Here is an 8,082-nt window from a genome sequence, read left to right on the forward strand (position 1 = left end):
TTATTTTACTATCATTTATTGGAGTCTTGAAAGGCCTAAAATGTATACCTTATTCCTTCTAACAGCAGCATCCCCTTCTAATTTTGGGGTGTGTTGGCCAGGCTTTAATTAGAGAGGAAGAACCAGTATTTTTCATATATATATACAAATTTGTTAAAGGAATTGGATTGTGGGTGCTAGCTAAGCAAGTCCAGAATCAGGGAGGTCATGGGCACAGACCACAGCTATTGTCTATGGGCAGTCAGGAGGGAAGAGAATGAGCAGAATGGAACTCCGCAGGCACAAGTACGGCAGACGCCACTGCGCATGGGTAGAATTTCTTTTCTTTTTCAGGGAAGCTTCAGCTTTTAAGGCCTTTTTAGGCTTCTGCTTTTAAAACTTTTCAACTGATTATGTCGGGGTCAGCCAGATCTTTCAGGATACTCTTTTTTTTTTTTTTTTTTGAGACCTAGTCTCGCTGTGTCCTCCAGGCTGGAGTGCAAAGGTGTGGTCTCGGCTCACTGCAAGCTCCGCCTCCTGGGTTCATGCCATTCTCCTGCCTTAGCCTCCCAAGTAGCTGGGACTACAGGTGCCCACCACCACGCCCGGCTAAATTTTTGTATTTTTCAGTAAAGACAGGATTTTACCGTGTTAGCCAGGATAGTCTTGATCTCCTGACCTCATGATCCACCCGCCTCGGTCTCCCAAAGTGCTGGGATTACAGGTGTGAGCCACCTGACCTCGTGATCCACCCGCCTCGGTCCCCCAAAGTGCTGGAATTACAGGTGTGAGCCACCGCGCCCAGCCTAGGATACTCTCTTAATATCCATCACATCTGCAAAATACCTTCACAGCAGCACCTAGCTTAAATAACTAAGGACTGTCACTGAGCCAAGCTGACACATACACACACACACACACACACACATCATCATCATCATCACAGTGGGTTTACCAGTAACTTTCTTCACCAGTTTCCCATAACTGAGCACTTGGATTGCATTCTTGTTATTTGTGTTTACAGACTTATTTAACATTATACTTACAGAAGCTTCTGTGGGGAGTTTTTAGTTTATAGATAAGGACATCAGGACCATCAGTTACAGTAAACTGCCTAAGCTGTTCTCTTATGCTGTGTACTATTAAGAATAAAATAAAATTTGTCCTTTTTCTGAATTGCTGTCACAGATGCGACGTGCTCTGCGGAAGCTTAGGAACATCTAAGCTACTTTAATGTACTCTCACTTAAGTCATTTAAAGATGGATAGAGGTGCTGATAAATAAGTAAATATGACAATAAGAAGTGGGAATGATAGGGCCTTAGGTGCCCACCTGCAGACTAGAGTGCTGTGTGGGGCCAGGCTGTGCCCCGAGCACATCTAGGGTGTGTGGCTGGTGTCTGATACACATCTCAGAACGCAGAGTGGAACAGAACAGAATCAGAAAACTGTTTCACTTTCAGCAACAATGCATGCTGGTGTTGCTTTTCCATAGAAATAGAAAGTGATAAATCTAAAATTACATGATATTTTGCTTTAAATAACAGCTCATTTTTATTAAGATTATCTGCTAATAATAGAATGAAGATAAAATACATTTAAATGCATTTTACAAGTTTAAGTTTTTCTTGATGTTTGGTAACCGGTTTTTACATTTTTGTGTTTGAGATATATTAAATATTTACTTTTGTTAATATATTGTATAATTTCTAAATAGTTCCTCTTGTTCTTAAAAACCAATGTACTTTTTCGAATTGCATTTTTCATAGCACCCTAAATACTTATTACTTTGTAAAAATAGTATTTTTAAGGGCTACAAGATTTGGACTCAGCAGGTGATTCCAGGAGGCTGCTGCTTGAGGGACTCTTCATTTGTGATGAACACAATTGTTTGTTTAAAACCAAAAATCTCAGAGTTGAATCTGAAAGGTGTGTGTCCATGTACATATTCTTGAAGATCAGAAGGCAGGTTCCTTATTTCACGTTAAAGCACAGATAATTGGCTCTTAGAAATGGAACCAATCAAAATGTCTACAAATGCAGAAGACCATGGCGGGGAATCCTACCAGGAGAACATCTTTGGGTCCCCTCAGGCTCCTCACTCCGGTTACCCCAACAATTGGAGAAGAAAGGCCCAGGTATTGGAGAACAATGCCAAAGCAATGCTTGATCCTGGCTGGAGTCAGTTCTTCTGTCCTGTACTGCTGGGCTTGATTTTCCTGTGTGGTGTAATAGATGGATTATATGGTACTGTCAATGTTGCTAGTATTAAGAGGTTAGAGTTACCGCTTATAACCCAACTCCCTGGTCAGCAAAATCCAGTGCAATATCCACGCTGCCTGGGAAGGGAGCTCAGGATGACAAGCCGACTGTGGATGAAGTTGTGTCAATATCCAAATGTATTCCTGATGATACGTTCTTCTGTGCTGTTGTTGGATCTGCAGAAGGTCATTGCCAATGCTGATCAGGTTCAGAGAGGTTTAAAGCCTTCATGCTGTCTATTCACAAGTGGGAATTGACTGATTCAGTTTCTTAATCACAGCTCTGCCCCACCTGTTTATTGATTAGGTCAGCGTGCGGCCTTGGGCTGATCTGTCATAATGGGCATCATTATGACATCATTCTAGAACCCAGGGATGGAACTAGCTGAGCAGGCAAGATGGTGGCCGTACATGCCCAGGTGACAAAAGCCAGCACAGACCCGTGTATGGATGGGACAGTCCCTGCAAGCAGCAGCAGAGATCCAGCCATTCCTGGCTGCAGCGAAAGAGGTTAAAAAGACTCTCAGAAAGTTTGACCTGTGCCCAGATGCCACCCTCATCCAAGAGGTTTCCTAGTCATTCCACAGCAGCCAGTTGGTGGAACAAGAAACACACAACATCATGTGCTGGGCTCAAAGCCCTGGAAAGGAGAGCAGGAACTATAATCACGATATTTCGTGCTTGTCACTGCATCAGCCTGCATGGTCAAGCATGTGGGCTCTGACATGGGGACATCCCGCAGGGGACACAGTGCCCTCAAGCTTATTAGATAGCTAGATATGACAACTGAACCATTCTGTGGGGGGTGAATTCAGGGATGAAAAACAGGCCCACAGTGGGCATGGTACATGTCCCCACAGTGGGGAGCCAGTTCCTCTTCCAAAACTGCGGGACTCAGATGACCCCCAGGACCAGGTGGAGGCCTGACTTCTTGATTGCATGAAGGATCTCGCAGGTCACACCTCCGAGCTGGGTCGACATAGGTGAATGAAGGACTGGATGATTTCAGTGGGTGGGACTGAAAACCGCCTTGGCTTGAAAGACCACTCTCTGGAAGGATTTGGTGATCAGACCTTCCTGGGGCATTTTTTTTTTCCCAAAAATAGAAGGGATATAAAAAATATATACATGAGAGCCCCTGCCCCTGGCCTGCCTGGCCTGTGGCGGCAGTGTGGCTGTGCAGGTGGCCACTCAGTTGTTTATGTCCGTTGCAGGTCTCGCAGCAGCCTTGCAGACTGCCTGATCAGCAGCGGCACCGGCTACGTGCCCGAGGACAGGCTCACCGCGCAGCAGCTCTTCACCAGCGCCAACGGCCTCACCTACAACGACTTCCTGATTCTCCTAGGATTCATAGACTTCATAGCTGATGAGGTGGACCTGACCTCAGCCCTGACCCGCAAGGGCTGAAGACGCCGCTGATCTCCTTCCCTGTGGACACTGACAGAGGCTGACATGGCAATCGGGATGGCTCTGGTGGAAGGTATTGGTATCATTCACCACAACTGCACCCCAGAGTTCCAGGCCAACGAGGTGCGGAAGGTCAAGAAGTTTGAACAGGGCTTCATCACAGACCCCGTGATGCTGAGCCCCTTGCACACCGTGGGTGATGTGCTGGAGGCCAAGATGCAGCATGGCTTCTCTGGTATCCTCCTCACTGAGACGGGCACCATGGGCAGCAAGCTGGTGGGCATCGTCACCTCCCGAGATGTCAAGGGACATCTTGCTGAGAGGGACCACACCACCTTCCTCAGTGAGATAATGACGCCAAGGATGAAACTGGTGGTGGCCCCAGCAGGCATGACGTTGAAAGAGGCAAATGAGGTCCTGCAGTGTAGCAAGAAAGGGAAGCTGCCTATTGTCAGTGATCGTGATGAGCTGGTGGCCATCATTGCCCACACCGACCTGAAGAAGAATCGAGACTACCCTCTGACCTCCAAGGATTGCCACAAGCTGCTGCTGTGGGGGGCAGCTGTGGGCACCCGTGAGGATGACAAATACTGCCTGGACCTGCTCACCCAGGCGGGCGTCAACGTCATAGTCTTGGACTCGTCCCAAGGGAACCCAGTGTATCAGATCACCATGGTGCATTACATCAAACAGAAGTAGCCCCACTTCCAGGTGATTAGGGGGAACGTGGTGACAGCAGCCCAGGCCAAGAACCTGATTGATGCTGGTGTGGATGGGCTGTGCCTGGGCATGGGCTGCGGCTCCATCTGCATCACCCAGGAAGTGAAGGCCTGCAGTTGGCCCCAGGGCACTGCTGTGTACAAGGTGACCGAGTATGCCCAGTGCTTTGATGTGCCCATCATAGCCGATCTTGACCATGGGGCATGTGGTCAAAGCCCTGGCCCTTGGAGCCTCCACAGTGATGATGGGCTCCCTGCTGGCCACCACCGTGGAGGCACCTGGCGAGTACTTCTCAGACGGGGTGCAGCTCAAGAAGTACCAGGGCATGGGCTCACTGGATGCCATGGAGAAGAGCAGAAGCAGCCAGAAATCCCCCCTCAGCGAGGGGGATAAGGTAAAGATCGCACAGGGTGTCTTGGGCTCCATCAAGGACAAAGGGTCCATTCAGAAGTTCGAGCCCTGTCTCATAGTGGGCATCCAGCATGGCTGCCAGGATATCGGGACCCACAGCCTGTCTGTCCTTCGATCCATGATGTACTCAGGAGACCTCAAGTTTGAGAAGCGGACCATGTCGGTCCAGATTGAGGGTGGTGTCCATGGCCTGCACTCTTACGAGAAGCGGCTATACCGAGGACAGCAGTGGAAGCTGAGGTGGTGGAGGGGGTGCACCCCAGTGTCCACCTTCGGGCACAGTCTCCCTCCATCACTGAGTGATCCACAGATTTGCACTACAGGTTCCCCAGCTCCTTTCTAGGGAGAGAGGAGGGGAGGTCCTGAGGGGTCTGTGGCCTCTTGCTCAGCATCCCCTGCAGAGTCAGGACTGCTCCCTGGGCCAGGCTGCCCTGGGAGCGCCCCCAGCCCGGCCAGCTGGACTCTCAGGCCCTGCACCTGCCCTAGGTCTTTCTTGCTCCTCCAGCCTGGCCCCCACCCCAGGGGCAGGCAGCCCCTCCTGGCTTCTCCTGTAGGACGCCTCCGTGCCCCCAGCCCCCCGGGAAATGGTGCTCTCCTGGCCCTGCCTCTGGCCCTTCCAGGGCTGCTGCCCCCTCAGCCATGTGGCACTTCTGAGCTCTTGACCTAGGCCAAGGGGAGGTCTCTGCCCCCTTCCCCAGCCCTGGGCTACCCTTGGGTCCTGCTCCTCAGGCCACTCCCCTGTCACTGGCCCTGGGGAGGAGGCTGCCCTGGTCATGGCCACCTGCCTGTCATTCCTGACTCACCACCGTCCCCAGGTGTACAATTCCTGCTCTCTCCTCAGCTGCAGTTGAAGGCTTTAACTTTGCACACTTTGGGATCACAGTTACATCAGTGTGTATTAAATAATCAGAATAAATCAAGTAGGTTTCAACGCCTCCAAGTATCTATATCTATGTACAGATATATAGATACATATATATAGATATCAGTCTCATGCCACTCTTCATCCCAAAAAGTAACACTATTTTTATCCATTTCTTAATCCCTACTGCTGCTTTCTGCAGATACCAGCTAAATCAAATGTGAATTCCTGCTCCCTTCTTCACACCCAGAAGGTAGCATACATAAATGTTCAGTATCTTAATTTTTTTCCCACATAACACAGAAAACAGGTGTCGTGACCCCATTGCAGTTACTGCTGTGGTGGCAAATGGACTCGTCAGAGGAGGGGAGTCCGAAAATGCAGAACTGCCAGGCAAGGAGCCTAGAGGTAAGAGAACGCAAGTCCATGTCAGTAGGGTAAGGTTCAAAGTGCATCCCGGAGAGCCTGCTTCCCTGGCAAAGGTACTACCAAAACACTAACAAGTCCTCAAGAAAGACAGAGAAGACTGGGGTGTGTGTGTGTATGGGGTGGGGGTGGGGGAGCCCTGGGGCTCTGTGGGCTCTTAGCAGAAGAGTTGCAGCCCCTGCCCTGGGAATCACATGTAGTGATTGCTGAGTGTAGAACAGCCATTGTATATCCTGGGGTCACAGGGAATAGAGATCTTCTCCCGAAATTGGACAAGGAAGAGTGCCTGTCTGGGCTCACCCCCTTGATGCTTATGTAATATTTTGAGCTTGAAGTGTTGGATGAGACCTTGAGACCTGAAGGGAAGGGAGGAGCTTGGAGGGAGGGACACCAAGTACTTCAAACGTCCTGGGAAGTGAAGAAAGAAATGTATATTGGCCGCCACCAAGAAGAAGATGGCAGGGAGGTTTCCCCTGAGAACTAGGAGGAGTCGGTGGTCCTCTAGCTCTGTGGGTGGAGATGCTGCCTTCGGGATTCACTATGGGTGATGACTGGATGGGACCAGAAAGATAAAAGGTCTGGACTTCTCTGGTCTTGTGCAGTGTGCACCACCATGGGAAAGGGCTCTAATATTTGCAAAACACCTACTACGTGTCAGACATTATACTGGGTGACTTTCATATGCTTTTATATGTTTGCCCAGGGTTAAGGTCCTTTTTTTTTTTTTTTTTAATGGTCAGTATTTCATTGTGGCATTCTTTTATTCAAATTAAAATTAAACTTATTTTTATGAGATCAATGTAATTAACTACATGTCTAATATAAAGAGCAACAAACCTTGTTATTTTAAAACTACAGAACATTATTTTGATATATTGAGCCAAATATGCAAAACTTGACTTAAAATTGCATATTTGACACCTTTGTTTAAGATAATAAATTCTAAATGAAAATCTAAATCATGCTTTTATTGTAAATATTAATATAGGCACATGGAAAACATCCAAGCAGTATAAGCAAGGCATGAAGTAAAAAGTCTGAAGTTCATCGACAGTGTAAACGGTCTCTTACCACCTTAACTGTGATCACGCTTCACTTCTGTAATAATTGTAGACCACCCAAATGAGAATGAGCAACAGCTACTTGTTCTCAGCTTGGTACATCCCCAGAGAGTCAGCCATGGTCGTTTGCCACTGCAGACACTCAAAGGCAATCAGGGGAGTGAGAAAGCTTTATGGTGGGAAAAGGGGAGGCTTCGGGTGAGCCCTGATCAAAGGCTGTTGGCATCTGGAGGCTGTGGGTGAGCTAACTAGAAGCAGGGTATCCTATGTGATTGGTTAGGGAAGCATATTTGGCCTTCTCTGGTTGGTCCTACTAAAGGATTTTCAAAGCAGAGGCAAGAATTAGGGAAGCTGGCAGGTATTGATCAAGTCCTGGCCATTTGGGACCAAAGGCTACAGGAGTTGTTTGGCTTCCTGGACTGGTTGTTGCAGACTGTGGGTCAGAGTTCTGTTTTTGTATATGATCTTCCCATTGTCTGTATATTCTAGTAGATCCCATAATGAAACCACCAGATGAGAGTTACAGCATGAAGTAAGTAAGTACACAGTGTCAACTGGAATGTGTTCTTGCCAAAAATCCTCCACCTGGGCCTTATCAAGGCTTTAAATCCAACTACTGGTTTATAGGAAGCTTAGGGAATGAAGACACAATCAGGCAAATCTAAAATGAAGGATATTCTATAAGACAATGACCTGGTCTCTTCAGTGCTATGGGTTTAAAAAGGGCTGGGGAAGGAGGGCTGGTGGGAGGACTGTTTTCGATTAAAAGAATGTTAAGAGACTTGAATAACCAAATAAAATAAACATTGAAACTGGCCGAATTTTCTCATAAAACTGAAGCTTGGGCTGGGAGCAGTGGCTCACACCTGTAATTCTAGCACTTTAGGAGGCCAAGGTGGGTGGATCACCTGAGGTCAGGAGTTCGAGACCAGCCTGGCCCACATGGCAAAACCCCA

The 8,082-nt window shown here is 48.1% G+C and overlaps 1 pseudogene; it reads left to right on the plus strand.

The window, feature by feature from the left end:
• Window positions 1-2,027: 2,027 nt before the first annotated feature.
• Window positions 2,028-6,170, plus strand: LOC126962252 (inosine-5'-monophosphate dehydrogenase 1-like; annotated as a pseudogene).
• Window positions 6,171-8,082: the final 1,912 nt, after the last annotated feature.

This window comes from Macaca thibetana, chromosome 9, assembly GCF_024542745.1.
Source record: "Macaca thibetana thibetana isolate TM-01 chromosome 9, ASM2454274v1, whole genome shotgun sequence".
NCBI lineage: Eukaryota > Metazoa > Chordata > Mammalia > Primates > Cercopithecidae > Macaca > Macaca thibetana.